This window comes from Furipterus horrens, unplaced genomic scaffold (assembly GCF_987537825.1).
Source record: "Furipterus horrens unplaced genomic scaffold, mFurHor1.1.pri manual_scaffold_2, whole genome shotgun sequence".
Lineage (NCBI taxonomy): Eukaryota > Metazoa > Chordata > Mammalia > Chiroptera > Furipteridae > Furipterus > Furipterus horrens.
Genome location: NW_028327172.1, coordinates 147872484 through 147888514, shown reverse-complemented (window position 1 = coordinate 147888514; position 16031 = coordinate 147872484). Strand labels below are relative to the sequence as shown.

The following is a 16031-nucleotide window of genomic DNA, read 5'->3' as shown; positions in this document are numbered from 1 at the left end:
TGACATTGAATTTTATAGCCAGCTTATGAAATTGGAGTTTGAATTTTATCTTAAATTGATAAGCTTATCAAATTATAGCCTGAAAATAATCTGTTATCAAAACCCTTTCTCCGAATGTAAATTTACTTTAGGAAAGGAGGACAAGTATTTTAGGTGCTGGGAGATGAGTGTGGGAATAATTACCTTGGATAAACATCACAATATTTATTTTAAATTCTTTTGGAGAATAAACCAGGTCATTGATTTAAAAAAAAAAAAAAAAAGACAATCTCCTTGGAATCTGAGTCAGTGATTTGATACAGTACTCAAAATTCTCAGTAAAACAAATGAGTGTTAAAGTAAATATTCCCATATAATGCATGTAATTGACATGTTGCAAATATACTTAGTAGTGTTTATACGAAAAACAAATTGTAACACAATTTTTTGGCAGTTTAATAATTTTATTGGACAATCAGCAGTTGGTTCTCATCCACATTAACTATCTGTAGGTTTTTGAAAGTGGTGACAGGTACATAGGTGACCCACAGATAGAGCTTGTATGGTGGATCTTCACCCTCATTATGTTTTCTGGACAACTGCACCCGGATACAGTTTGGGACATTCCTTGTTCCTTTGGTCCAGACAGCTTTGCTGAGCCTGGTATCAATGTGTACATCTGGAGTTCCCATCTCCTTCATGGCAAATTTCTGGACCTCTCCGAGCGTCTGAGGGGCACACTTTTTAAAACCCACTCCTTGGATGTACTTCTGAATGTTAATAGTGTATTCTCTGGTCACTACCTTGTTGATGGCATAATGGCTCTTCTTCTGGCCACCCTTCTTTGTGAGAGCCATTATGCTGGGCCCAAGTTTGAAAGAAAGAGCACCACATTTTAATTCTTTTACATGAAATATTTCAACTAAAATACTGAAGTTAGTGTGCTTAGTGTCTCCTTGGTTTGTTAGAAACTCAGAGAATTAAATATTTTGTGTAAAATATTTCTTATAAGGAAAGCCTGAATAATCCTTGGTAATATGCTATTTAATATGACAAGTAGGAAGCTCTTTTGTATCATTTATACTTGATGCATATATGATAATGAAGACAGTCTGGCATGTGGTCAGGAGACCTGTGCCCATTCAGCCCTGTGCTGACTTGAAGAACAGCTTTGGGCATGCCTCCAAACCATGCTGTGCCTTAAACCATGAGTTTGTGGTGTAGATCATTTTACTTGCAGCTCTAAAGTTTATCTGAAAATTAACAGGAAAAAAATCTGATTATTTAGGAATTATGTCAGGAGTTGATTTTCCTGAATTTAAAAATTATTGTACTTTTTGAGAGAAATTCCTGAGACTATGCCATTGATGAAGAGGAACTGTGTTAAAGCTGATTTAGTTTCATGCTCTCTATAGTAGAAGGAGATTAAAGTGCAATTTAGGTTCAGGACTAATATTGAGTGTGGATTCTGGAAGATTTGAATAATACTAATATTGTCAAATTTTGTAAATAAAATGTCCTAAATACAAGGAGCATGATGGCAAAGAGGATGTGGTTCATTCAATGATGACCTTGATTATGATGACAGATATGCACACCACACTTCCTGTATGCTAGGCACTGTGCTAAGAACTTTACTTATATACATGGCATCACTTACTTTTCTCCACACTGCAAAATAAGATAGACAGAGGGAAGACTATTTATCTAATGAGAAAACTCTACAGTTCAGAGTTTAGTTCAAACCCTAAATTATCTTTACCTTAAGGAGATTTAGTCCCCAAACTTAGTTATAGTAGTATATAGAAAAAAGTGTCCTTATATGTGTGCCAAGTGGGAACTTTTTCCTAGCTTTCTTTCTAAGTCTTTACCAGAAAGAAATTGTACTCCATACTACATATAGTTATGTGAGGTGTGTTAATAGTACTCTAGCTCCTTGTTCTTTCTGGAGACTCCTCGAGACTTTCATAATAGGAAGAATAGGAAAAACCAATTCTTATTCCTTCATTTTCTTAATCAAACTGAACAGCTACATGCCTTACCACCTCTTCAATCTGTCTCAACCCATCTCCCCCAGGCAGGTGGGAGTTCTTATTTATGTTACATGGTTGTTTGGTTGTGACATTAATTACCAGTGACTCAAAACACTGTGCTTGATATGCTTCCTCCTAGAACTGCCTTTGGCATTATAGCAAGCTCTGCTTAATAATGTTTCTTTTAATTTTTAACACATAGGTTAAGTTAAAATGTATTTGTTTATTAATTGACTGTTCACAGTATTGGGAAACCTCTACAAATGCAGCGTGTGGAGCAGAAGAAAGATTAGACAAAATCTTACTACAGAAAATCAGATTGTGTTCAATGAGGAGGCCTTCAATATACAGTAGTGCCCCCCTTATCTGCGGTTTTGCTTTCAGTTACCCTCAACAACCACAGTCTGAAAATATGGAATGGAAATTCTGGAAATAAACAATTGATAAGTTTTAAATGTTGTGACTGTCCTGACTAGTGGAATGAAATCTAGCACCACCCTGCCTGGGACATGAACCCTCTCTGTCCAGTGCCTCCGCACTGTGTACGCTCCTTGCCCATTAGTCACTTTGTCGCCATCTTAGTGATGAGATGGGGTGTTCAGTATCACAGTGCTTGTGTTCAAGTCACCCTTACTGTATTTAACGATGGTCCCAAAGCACAAGAATCATGATGCTAGCAATTCTGACATGCCAAGGAGAAGCCGCAAAGTGCTTCCTTTAAGAGAAAAAATGAATACAGCACAATAAGATATTTTGAGAGAGAAAGTGAGAGATCACATCCATATAAATTTTATTACAGTTTATTGCTATAATTGTTATATTGTATTATTAGTTACTGTTGTTGCTTTTTTTTTTTTTTGGTACTATTTACAGTTTTAAGCATCTACACGGGGTCTTAGAGCATATTCCGCACAGATAAGGGGGGACTACTGTACACTGGAAGAGATTCCAAATGGCTTCAAATCTGGTGTGAGGAAGAGATGTATGTTACATGTGTATAGCATACTTGTGACTTAAAAATTGGTATATTTGAATATGATTGAGTTAGTTGATATATATACAGAATATAAAAAATGTATATACACTTAATGTTTATAAATTATTTTTTAAATGATGAGAGAAATATATTTTTAAAGTCAAAGGTGATCTTTTTGTAATTTTCTATATTTTTAAATAAATTGGCTATGTTCTAAAACAGGCTTTCCTAAAAGAAAGCAGCTATTAGTTTTTTTGTAATTTATTTTTTTTCTATTACAATTGTCCCACTTTTTCCTCCATTGCTCCTCGCCACCCGCCCACCCTTCTCCCATAGTCCATCACCACCCCGTTACCACATTTTCCGTGTCCATGGCTCATTTATACTAATTCCTTGACTAAACCCTTCTCCTTATTTCCTCCCTTCTCCCCACCCACCTCCCCCCTGGTCACTGTCAGTCTGCTCCTTGTTTACTTGCCTCTGGTTCTATTTTGCTCATTTTATTGTGTTGTTCGTTAGTGTCCTGTGTTAGGTGATATCATGTGGTATTTGTCTTTCCCTGTCTGGCTTATTTCACTAAGCATAATACTCTCCAGTTCCATCTATCTTGTCGCAAATGGTACAAGTTCCTTCTTTCTTTCTGCTGCATAGTACTCTGTTGTGTAAATGTACGAGTTTTATAATACACTCATCTAAAGAGGGGCACTTAGACTGTTTCCAGCACTTGGCTATTGTGAATAGTGCTGCTATGACCATAGGGGTGCATAGGTTCTTTTGAATTAGTGTTTCAGGATTCTTTGGGTATAATCCTAGCAATGGAATTGCTGGATCAAAAGGCAGCTCCATTTTTAGTTTATTGAGGAAATTCCATACTGTTTTCCATAGTGGCTGCACCAGTCTGCATTCCTACCAACAGTGCACTAGGGTTCCCTTGTCTCCACATCCTCGCCAGCACTTGTGTGTTGATGATGGCCATTTTGACTGGTGTGAGGTGGTATCTCGTTGTGACTTTAATTTGCATTTCTCTGATGGTTAGCGATGTTGAGCATTCTTTCATATGCCTTTGGACCCTCTGTATTTCCTCTTTAGTGAGGTGTTTGTTCAGGTCCTTTGCCCATTTTTAAATTGGGTTGTCTGTCTTTTTGGTGTTGAGTCTTATAAGTTCTTTATATATTTTGGAGCTCAAACTCTTGTCTGAGGTATCATGTTGGTTCCCTTTTTATCTTGCTGATGTTTTCATTTGCTGAGCAGAAACTCTTTAGTTTGATGCAGTCCCATTTGTTTATTTTTTCCTTTATTTCCTTTGCTCTAGGACAGCGGTTCTCAACCTGTGGGTCACGACCCCTTTGGGGGTCGAATGACCCTTTCACAGGGGTCACCTAAGACCATTGGAAAACACATATATAATTACATATTGTTTTTGTGATTAATCACTATGCTTTAGTTATGGTTGGGGGTCACCACAACATGAGGAACTGTATTAAAGGGTCGCGGCATTAGGAAGGTTGAGAACCACTGCTCTAGGAGATATATTGGCAAAAATATTGCTACATGGGATATCTGAGACTTTCCTGTCTATGTTTTCCTCTAGGACTTTTATGGTGTCACAGCTTACATTTAAGTCTTTGACCCATCTAGAGTTTATTCTGGTGTATGGTGTAAGTTGGTAGTCTAGTGTCATTTTTTTTGCACGTTCCTGTCCAGTTCTCCCAACACCATTTGTTGAAGAGGCTCTTTTCACTCCATTTGATGTTCTTTCCCCCTTTGTCAAACATTAGTTGACCATATGAACCTGGGCTTATTTCTGGGCTCTCTATTCTGTTCCATTGATCTATGTGTCTGTTCTTATGCCAGTACCAGGCTGTTTTGATTATAGTAGCCTTGTAGTATAGTTTGATATCAGGTATTAACATTCCTCTTACTGTGTTCTTCTTCCTCCAGATTGCTGTGGCTATTTGGGGTCTTTTTTTGTTCCATATAAATTTTTGAACTGTTTGTTCTAGGTCTATGGAATATGCCATTGGTATTTTAATAGGGATTGCATTAAATCTATAAAGTGCTTTGGGTAGTATGGACATTTTAATGATGTTGATTCTTCTATCCATGAACATGGCATATGCTTCCATTTATTTGTCTCTCCCTTAATTTCTTTCTTCAGTGTTCTGTAGTTTTCCAAGTACAGGTCTTTTACCTCCTTGCTTAAGCTTATTCCTAAGTACTTTATTTTTCTTGTTATAGTAAATGGGATTTTTTCCTAGTTTCTATGTCTGATACTTTATTGTTGGTGTACAGAAATGCCTTAGATTTCTGAATATTGGCTTTGTGCCCTGCTATTTTTCCAAATTCACTTATTAGGGCAAGTAATTTTTTGGTGGAGTCTATAGGGTTTTCTATGTACACTGTCATGTCATCTTCAAATAATGATAGTTTTACTTTCTCTTTTCCAATTTGAGTGCCTTTTATTTTTTTTTTTCTTGTCTGATTCCTCTGGCTAGAACTTCCAAAACTATGTTGAATAGGAGTGGAGAGAGTGGACATCCTTGTCTTGTTCTTGATCTTAGTGGGAATGCCTTCAGTTTTTGCCCGTTGAGTATGATGTTGGCTTCAGGTTTCTCGTATATGGCCTTTATTATGTTGACGTATGCTCCCTCTATTCCCATTTTGCTGAGTGTTTTCATCATAAATGGGTGTTGTACTTTATCAAATGCTTTTTCAGCATCTATGGATATGATCATGTGATTTTTGTCTTTCATTTTGTTTATGTGGTGCATTACATTTCTTGATTTGTGAATATTAAACCATCCTTGCATCCCTGGGATGAATTCCACTTGATTGTGGTGTATGATCTTTTTAATGCTTTGCTGGATCTTGTTTGCCAATATTTTGTTGAGGATTTTAGCAACCTATATTCATTAGCGATATTGGCCTGTAGTTTTCTTTCTTTGTTGTGTCTTGACCTGGTTTTGGAATTAGGGTAATATTGGCCTCATAGAAAGAGTTAGGGAGTCTTCCCTCTTCTTGGGTTTTTTGGACTAGTTTGAGAAGGACAGGAGTTAGTTCTCCCCTATATATTTGTAAAATTCACCTGTGAAGCCATCCAGTCCAGGGCTTTTGTGTGCTTGGAGTTTTTTGATTACTGTTTCAATTTCTCTAGATGTTATTGGTCTGTTCAGACTTTCTGCTTCTTCTTGATTCAGTTTTAGAAGATTATATGTTTCCAGAAATTAGTCCATTTTATTCAGGTTGTCAAATCTCTTGTCATATAGTTGTTCATAGTAATTTCTTACAATCCTTTGTATTTCTGTGGTATTGGTTGTGATTTCTTCTCTTTCATTTCTGATTTTGTTTTTTGGGTCCTCTCTCTTTTTTTCTTGATGAGCCTGGTTATAGGCTTGTCGATTTTGTTTATCTTTTCAAAGAACCAGCTCCTACTTTTGTTAATCTTTTGAATTGTTTGTTTCATCTCTATGTCATTTAATTGTGCTCTGATCTTGATGACTTCCTTCCTTCTACTTACTCTGGGCTTTGTTTGTTGTTGTTCCTCTAGGTCTTGTAGCTGTAGGGTTAGATTTTTTATTAGAGATTCTTCTATCCTTTTTAGGTAGGCCTGTATTGCTATGAACTTTCCTCTCAGGACTGCCTTCACTGTGTCTCATAGGTTTTGGGCTGTTGTGTGTTCATTATCATTAGTTTCCAGAAACTTTTTTATTTCTTCCTTGATATCATTGTTGACCCATTCATTATTTAATAGCATGTTATTCATTCTCCATGAGTTTGAATGTTTCTGAGTTTTTTCCTTGAAGTTGATTTCCAATTTCAGGCCATTGTGATCTGAGAAGATGCTTGATATAATTTCAATTTTCTTGAATTTGTTGAGCCTTGTTTTGTGCCCTACCATGTGTTCTATCTTTAGAAATGTTCCATGTGCACTTGGACAGAATGTATATTTTGCTTCTCTAGGGTGAAATGTTCTATATATGTATATATCAGTTAAGTCCATTTGATCTAGAGTGTTGTTCAGTGCCTCAATATCCTTGGTGTTTCTTTGCTTCGAAGATCTGTCCATTGTTGACAATGGGGTGTTAAAGTCCCCTACTATGAGTGCGTTGCTGGCTATATCCTTCTTGTAGCCTTCCAAGATTTTCCTTATATATTTGGGTGCTCCTATGTTGAGTGCATATATGTTTACCAGGATTATATCTTCTTGATGGATTGTTCCCTTAAGTATTATGAAATGTCTTTCTTTGTCTCTTTCCATGGCCTTTGCTGTGAAATCTATTTTGTCTGATATAAGTACAGGCAGCTATTAACTTTAATGCATGCCATGTGAGACATACTAAACTATATAAAAGTTTGCAAGCCTTGGCTGCTGTGGCTCAGTGGATTGAGTGTCGGCCTGTGAACCAAGTGTCACTGGTTCGATTCCCAGTCAGGGCACATAACTAGGTTGCATACCAGGTCCCCAGCTGGGGGCACGTGAGAGGCAACTGCACATTGATGTTTCTCTCCCTCTCTTTCTCCTTCCCCCTCTCTCTAAAAACATATAAATAAAAAATAAAATAATAAAAATAACAAAATACAAATAAAAGTAACCTTGTTAAAAAAAACACAATAAAAGTTTGCAAATGAAAATATATTGTATAAATGTTATTTTTACCATGAAATTCAAGTTGTGTTAAGTAAAAACATATTTATGATCACACAAATTTCATGTGATCCTCAGAACTTTAAGTCTACAACATATTAAAAATATTCAAAGGTCGGGACTTCCGGCCAAGATGGAGGCTTAGACGGACACGCTAGGTCTCCCTCTACAACTAGAGAGGAATACAACTACTTCAAAACAAAGGATAACTAGAAATTCCAGAAAATAAAACTACACGGAAGCCCAACATACGAAGTTATAAACCAGCGGTGCCATTTGGGCAGGAAAGAGTTAAAGAGGGCAACGCTGTTTGCGGTCGCACCTGGAGCGGCGGGCAGCGAGGAATCCCGGGTGCGGTCAAGCCCCTGGCAGTGCGCGACCCCGGCGCTGGGGAGAGCGGCCGCCGCATCGCCTTGAACAGTGAGGCCCAGGGGGGCGGGAGGACGGATCCCGGTCTCCTAGCTGAATAACTGTGTGAATCCATCTTGGACCCCCGCCCCCAAAGAAAGCACCACAGGGCTGCGAAATAGGTCGCGGACAGGCAGGAGCCGGTCGCTAATTTGTGACGCGTACACAGGCACTGCCCCTTATAGCCGGCCCAAGAAAACAAAACGCATCTGTCAAAATGTGGCAGACAACTATAGAAATCCCGGTGACACAGCTCACCAGGCAGCAGATAGAGAACCTGACAGATGAACAGATAAGAAACCTGTCAGAGACTCAGTTCTGGGCCATTGTTATCAGGTGGCTTACAGAATTCACAAAAGAGCAGGAAAAAGATAAGAAAGAAGCGAAAAACATACATAACGAAAGGAACAAAACCACATACGAGACAGATGGTGAGGAAAAAAAATCCAGAGTTCATTTCAACAAACTGGAATATGGAGAAGGAACAAGCAGTCAACCAATGCAGCGAGAGGAAATGGGAAGCAACAATGAGAGGATCAGAAACCTCTGGGACAGCTATAAAAGGCCCAACATAAGAATCATTGGTTTGCCAGAGAGCGAGGAAGATGAACTAGAACTTGAAAAATTGAGTGAAAATATAATAAAGGAGAACTTCCCAGACTTGGGGAAGGGAATAGACTTGCAGGTCCAGGAAGCAAGGAGAGTTCCCAAGAGACTGGACCCAGGGAGAACCACTCCAAGACACATTATAATCAAAATGTCAAAAATTAAAGATAAAGAGAGAATCTTAAAAGCAGCAAGAGAGAAGAAAAGAATTATGTACAAAGGGGTCCCAATTAGACTATCAGCTGACTTCTCAAGGGAGACCCTACAGGCAAGAAGGGACTGGCAAGAAATATTCAAAGTAATGAAAATCCAAAACCTACAACCACGAATACTCTATCCAGCGAAATTGTCATTCAGAATAGAAGGACAGAGAAAGTGTTTCCAGGACAAAATAAAACTGAAAGAGTTCATTAGATCCAAACCACTGTTATATGAGATGTTAAAGGGACTGGTTTAAAAAACAGAAGCTAGGGAGATGAAACAAAGGCAAACTAAACGGGCAACGAGAGTGGAAAAGGAACTGTGGGTACGGGAAGCATATTGGGGGGGAGGTCAACAGAGAGGGGGAGTGGGGAGAGGGAGGGAGATGATATAGGAATTGGGGATCATGGTAGGAGGGAATGGAATAGACGGAGAGAGGTTGGGAGGAACTGTATGCACAACTAATGGACATAATCTAAAAGGGGGGGACAACTGGAGGGAGGGGGGCCACCGGGTGGAGGGGAGCAGAGGGAAGGGAAATTGGCACAAATGTAATATTTTAATCAATAAAACACATTAAATCTGAAAAAATAAAACAAAAAACAAAAAATATTCAAAGGTCAAAGTGGAACTTATTCAAAGTTTAACAATTTCAATTTATAGCTAAATTCTTGATCTAGTGGCTATAAATGATATGCTATTACATGGCTTCCACTTGTTCCAAACTGAAAGAAATTAAAGAAAATAATTTTTAGGAAACTACAAGAAAATTGAGGTGAGCTTTTAAATCTGGTTTTATCTTAAATTCAATGAGGTTTGAGAAAACCTTCTTCAGTATGCATCAGAGCCCCCTGTTGAAAACAGAGATCACAGGCCTTCCCTTGATTTAGTAACCAGGGTGGAGAGCCCACAACTTGGATTGCTACCAAGTTCCAAGGTAATGCTGATGCTGCTTGTACCTGGATCACACTTTTGGAGCCACTCAAATTTTCCTCTTTATTTATGCCACTAATTACTTGGTGCCATTGCTGGTTTTCTTGGTTTGAAATCTTCCTGTTTCTAAAAAAAAAATCTGCAAGAGCAGTTCTATCTATTGTTAGTATTTAAGTCAAGGAATTCAGTGCTAAGAACTTAGGTCATTTTCAGTTACCTACTTTTGATTCTGAAATGATGATGAGGCACAGTCCTGTTACATCAGTGCCTGTAACTATAGAAACTATGTTTGGTCACCCAACTAATGTTAAATGGATTGCTATTTAATATATCAAAATATTTAGCCCTGTTGTCCATCTGTTTTTCAACTTTATTTGCTGATGATGGCAGTGTTTCTTTTTTTTAAGTATTTGATCATGTGCTTGTTTAGCTGTGTTGCTATCTTGTCCATAAAACTTACTTTGGCCAACTAACACAGCAACATTTACTGGATTCATCATCAGTAACTAATAAATTAATATAGATGAAAGGAGTATTTAATTGTTCTAATCTTCACAGTAAGGGACAATAGCATTAAATGAGAATTAATAAAATCATAAGACATAGAAATATATAGCCCCAAGCCAAAAAGTTTATAACCATAGTATTGCAAATTGCTATTTATAATTAGTATGTGACATTTTCATATATTGTTAGATGATCTGTAATATTTTTATGTTATACTTCTAGGTCCAATGAAATGTATACTAGGTTCGTGTAATTTCAATGTGATTATTATAGTTCACCTGACTTGAGATTCTGTCTTACTGTGAAACACTGATCCTTTTTTCCTGGCTAACTTCTACTTTGGTTTAAATACTGCTTCCTCTGAGATGCTTTCTCTGATCCCCTACATACATACATCCCCTGAGTCTCTCTCATGGTGCTCAGTTTTTACTCTACCAAAAAACTTACTATGGTTAGTAAAAATATACTTACTTGTATGTTTTTATGTGATTACTATTTCTCTTTCTATTTAATTACAAGTGCCATGAAGGACAAGTACAAGGTTCATGATTTCATGAATGAAGACTGCAAATGTAAAAGACACTGGATAGCCCCAAAGTCTAATTTTTCTTTATTAGCTATAAATATATCAAGGATTAATTTCATCTATCAGGTCCAATCAACTTAAAAGTTTCTACAGCCATCATTGGAGACCTCTTGAAAGTTTTAGGCTGTGTTTCTAATATGTCTCCAAACTTTGACTTCAAAAAATATAGTAAATAAAACCAAATGCCTATCTGGGTAGCATCATTTACCATTGATTGTGATATTGAATAAAGTTAGTTTTTCTTTCTTAGCTATCATTCTTATGAACAAAGCAATAAAACTTAAAAATAAACTCTAATGTCACTTTAACTGTGGCATTGGATCAAGAGACTCTCTGAAAGATCAAAACTTGTTATCTGTAGTCTTTTACAGCAGTTGACACTACCCTGTGTGATCCTTCCATGGTGTTGTGTTTTAGCAAAGTTATTCCATGAAGAGTCTTTATTTTCAAAAGTAACTTCACTTTTACAAAATATCCTTAGGCTAAAATTCATATTAAGACAGAGAAAATTGCCCCTCATCCTAGTTTGAGAACATCTTCATTTCAAATAGGACTAGTTGCATTATGAAATGTGGACACTGATGCTCTATTAGGACATAGAATCCCTGCACCCTAATATGACAGAGCCTCATTTCTGCTTGCACTTAGGCTCTTTTTCTCCTTACATCTTACACAGTGTTGCCATTTTGTCTTCCTGAACTATAATAGCTATGGTTGTATCATGCCTCCTTCTATTCACTGAACCTTCAGAGTCTCCTGGCTTCAGAATCAAGTCCAAATCCTTAGGATATGACCTTTGAGACTATCATGATGTGAGCTTAACCAACACTTCCAGTCTTAAGAACCTCTACTCCCTTCAATAAATCCTGCCCTTGGCTCAACCAAACGCTTGCTTTCTCTTACCTACAAGCTGAATTTTCCCAGCTATAGGCCATTGCTCTTCTTGTTGGTGATAGCTGTCTTCTTCATCTCTACATTCCAAATTCTACTATGCTTCAAGGACTAATTTAGTTGTCTAGTCCTTTATGGAGCCTTCCTAAGCACCTGAGAGTTGCTGCTGCTTCTCTCAACCCCCCATTTGGAATAGAATTTTAAAATATATATTTTCAATGTTTATCTTTTAGAGAAAGGGGAAAGGAGGGAGAAAGAAAGGGAGAGAAGGATCGATGCACGGGGACCTGGCCCACAACCCATGCATGTGCCCTGACTGGGAATCAAACCAGTGACCTTTCAGTCTGCAGGTCAGTACAAAATCTACTGAGACACATGAGCCAGGTCTGGGATTTATTGTTCTGACTTAAGACATGCTTTCTACCCTGTCTTATGCTTATCAATGTTCATCACTTATATGTATACTAATTTCCCTTATTTTGAAAAATGATCGCAAGAGGTGGATTTCTACTTGTTTATTTCCCAAAGTACTTAGTATAGTTCTAATTTGGCAGGATGTTGCAACACTGAAGAAATTTACTATGAAATTAATGCTATAATATAGTAATGGAATGCTTTTAGTTTCAGTATATATCTGTTTTATATTGTGAGGTACTTCATACAAGTGTGCTGAAATCTTGGTGTATTTATGTTACAGTTCACAAAATTTGCTTAGTCAAGAATGGCAAATAAAGGGGTCAGAACATGTCACCCCACAATATCCCACTTTGATTTATGGGTTATTTTGAGCCGAAGTCACTTGAGAAACAGCAGATATAGGAAGGATTCTCTGCCCTCTTTTCTACTCAGAAGCAAGTCATAATGCTGAGATGAATCTGTACCAAAAAAAGCCTTACAAAAATAATCCTTATATTTCATAAGTTTCCCTCATTTACTTCCTAAACACTTTCCCACAATATACTCCTCCTAACCCCAACCCCCTTTGCCTTTGTCTTGTCACATTCTCACAATTTCTCAGTCTTTGTTACAGCGGTGTATAAGCTCTCAGGCCTATCCACTTCTTTTCATCTTTCCTTCCTTTATATGAAGGACACTGGGTACACATAGAAATATTAATATCAAATAAAATTTATATGCTTTTCTCCTATTAACCTGTCTCTTGTCAGTTTAATTCTTGTCCCAGCTGCAGAACCTAAGAGAACTGGGGGAGAATCTTTCCTGCCCTACATAAACATTTTATAACCAAGATATATCTTTCTTTTCTTAAAGCTTTGAGAATCCATGTGTGTGTGTGTGTGTGTGTGTGTGTGTGTGTGTGTGTGTGTGTGTGTTGTTTGTGATGATAAAGCCTCTTAAGTTTGTTGGGGGAGGGGATTTTGCTGGTACCTGTGCAATTGTTATTATTTGCTGAGGGACTGAGTTCAAGAATTTACCCTTCATATCTACCTGATTCTTTCACAGCCTCAGTGATCTCTATTCCATGACTTGCTATCACCTTAGTTAATTGCAATGTTATCTCCCAGAGTAACAGTTCTGCATTCTCCACTATGTGCTGAAACTGGATGTCCTGCTAATAACTTAAATTCAACATCTTTATTACTGAATTAATTATTTCCTGTTTCTTACCTTCTAACCTATTTATAGAGATTTGCTGAACTCAGGACCCCACTACTCTCATGTGTTTCTACTGCTGTCTGTACTCACTCTCCAAATCATGAATCATATCATCTTTGTTCAGAAACTTTCTTTTGTGCTGATTTATGTTCACACTTCCAGCCTAGACTTCAAGGTCCATGACCAGGAGAGAACCACTATGACATTAGCAGTACAGAGCTGAGTCTACATGACCAGAATGAATAAGATCACAGGGTGATTATCTAGTAATTTCTAGAACGTTTGAGACAAGTTGATGAGGCAGGCCAGACACAGCCATCACACTGGATTTTGTCTCTCTATGGTCAAGCTGACCACAATCAAAACAAAAATAAGAGTGTTCTGACCTTTTGTTGTTGTTGAAGATTTACTGCAATTTATTGAGTGCCTCTCCTCCCCGTCCTAGCAGTCTCTAGGTCACTTCTTCTGCTAGTACATCTTGTGTGCTAACCTTGGGAAGATGGCTGGAGTCAGGGGCAAAGAGTACTGCTCCCTGGGACACACAAGGTGCCTGTAACTGTCTTCCTTATACTGCACGAACACAGCCTGTTCATTCAGCTCCTCACAGAACATCTTCACCCAGGCCACCCTCTTGGCCTCTTTCTGCCCATAGTTCTGTAGGATCTGGCACTGTTCTGGAGAGGCTTATTGCAGACACTGAACCACCACCCAGCTGCAGTTTTTGTCCTGGATGTCAGTGTCAATCCTGCCCATTGCACTGGAGTCCCCAGAGAGGTCAAGGTAATCATCCTGAATCTGAAAGAGCTCTCCCATCTCCAGCATGATCTTCCTGGCTTTGGCATGTTCCTTCTCCCAGTCAATCCCCACCATATACATGGCAGCGACTACAGGAAGGTAGTAGAAAACTGTTTTACACTTGAAAATAGATTTGTACCTCTTTTCAGTGAATCTGCTATGACCCACATTGCCCTATGGGGCTGTGATGAGGTCCAGGTCTGTCCAATCTCAGCCTGATAGGAACTCTGCAAGAAGATTTGATCACATTTAGGTAATAGGGCTGCTCCCAGCAGTTGAGCTTCAGCAGTCTGTAGATACATGCTTCCAGAAACATAGCATCATTGATGGCATCCAAACCTATACCTGGCTTCTGACACCAGCAGATATGCCCCTGTCAGGGGAGGGATGAATCCATTAATGTCATCTGACACCAGGAAGAAAGCTTGGAGCACTTCCATACACCAGCCCACAGTCATAGCCTGCTGGAGACTATCAGCATCCTACTTTCTTGGTTCCACTAGCTCCTGGAATGTTATCTGCCCTGTCAAACCCTGCTGGTATTTGCCTCCGCTAAAATTGTACTTCAGGATCTCCTTGAGCCACGCAATAGCATCTTCAGTATCTGGGTGCCCTGTGTCATTCTCAGTCAGCACCTTGACAATCTGGGAAAAGTGCTGGATGAAATTCTGCTTCTCTTTGGCCATAAACATCCAATTTCTGGTCTTCATTCATTCTGAGGGATGAGTGAAGTATTCTGTTTTGGATGCCAGTTCTTGTGTTCTGACTTCTGTCATCGGCAGCCGTCCGTCTCCAGAGACGATGGTGTAGCTTCTTAAGAGTCTATCTGCACCGCCGAGAATGGCTGTGCAGTCTGACTCGGGAGTGACACGGTATCTGTCTCCTCCCGTGTTGAATCGACATCTTGTGATGACGCTGGAGTGTCCTCTCCAGTGAAGCTGAAGCTACAGAGCCTGGGCAGGGTGATATGGAGGGTCTGCTGTTGCCCATGCAGCAGACCCCCCCTCTCTTCGCAGCTGAAGGGTCCAAGAGAAAGACGGAGTCAATACAGCTTGGCTTCAGGTGCGCCGCAGGAGTTGCCGGTGTTGACTACAACGTCAAACCGCCTTCGGGACTCCGGCTCCGGATTTTCTGTCGGGGTTTACTCCCTTAGCCTTTCCCCTGAAGAGGTATGCTGCAAGGCAGCGGAGGTTTTTTGGAGTCAGAGTTTTCCTTCTCTGATGTGCCCTGACTGGAAGATCGAACCAGCGACACTTAGCTCGCAGGCCGACGCTCAATCCACTGAGCCAAACCAGCCAGGAACTCTGACTTCTGTTGTTGTCGGCAGCCGTCCGTCTCGAGAGACGATGGTGTAGCTTCTTAAGAGTCTATCTGCACTGCCGAGAATGGTTGTGCAGTCCGACTCGGGAGTGACACGGTATCTGTCTCCTCCCGTGTTGAATCGACTCTTGTGATGATGCTGGAGTGTCCTCTCCAGTGAAGCTGAAGCTACAGAGCCTGGGCAGGGTGATATGGAGGGTCTGCTGTTGCCCATGCAGCAGACGCCCCCTCTCTTCGCAGCTGAAGGGTCCAAGGGAAAGACGGAGTCAATACAGCTTGGCTTCAGGTGCGCCGCAGGAGTTGCCGGTGTTGACTACAACGTCAAACCGCCTTAGGGACTCCGGCTCCGGATTTTCTGTCGGGGTTTACTCCCTTAGCCTTTCCCCTGAAGAGGTATGCCGCAAGGCAGCGGAGGTTTTTTGGAGTCAGAGTTTTCCTTTTCTGATCTGACTTCTGTAATGCCTAATAATTTAGTGTACCGGTAAGTATTTAAGTTCTGCACCATGTCAAGTCAGCACACTATTAGCAAAAAAAAAT

At 39.4% G+C, this 16031-nt stretch overlaps 2 pseudogenes; both read right to left on the bottom strand.

Annotated features, from left to right (window-relative positions):
- Window positions 1-443: 443 nt before the first annotated feature.
- On the bottom strand, window positions 444-860 carry LOC150019690 (large ribosomal subunit protein eL31 pseudogene; annotated as a pseudogene).
- A 12975-nt stretch (window positions 861-13835) lies between these two features.
- Window positions 13836-14888, bottom strand: LOC150019689 (farnesyl pyrophosphate synthase pseudogene; annotated as a pseudogene).
- Window positions 14889-16031: the final 1143 nt, after the last annotated feature.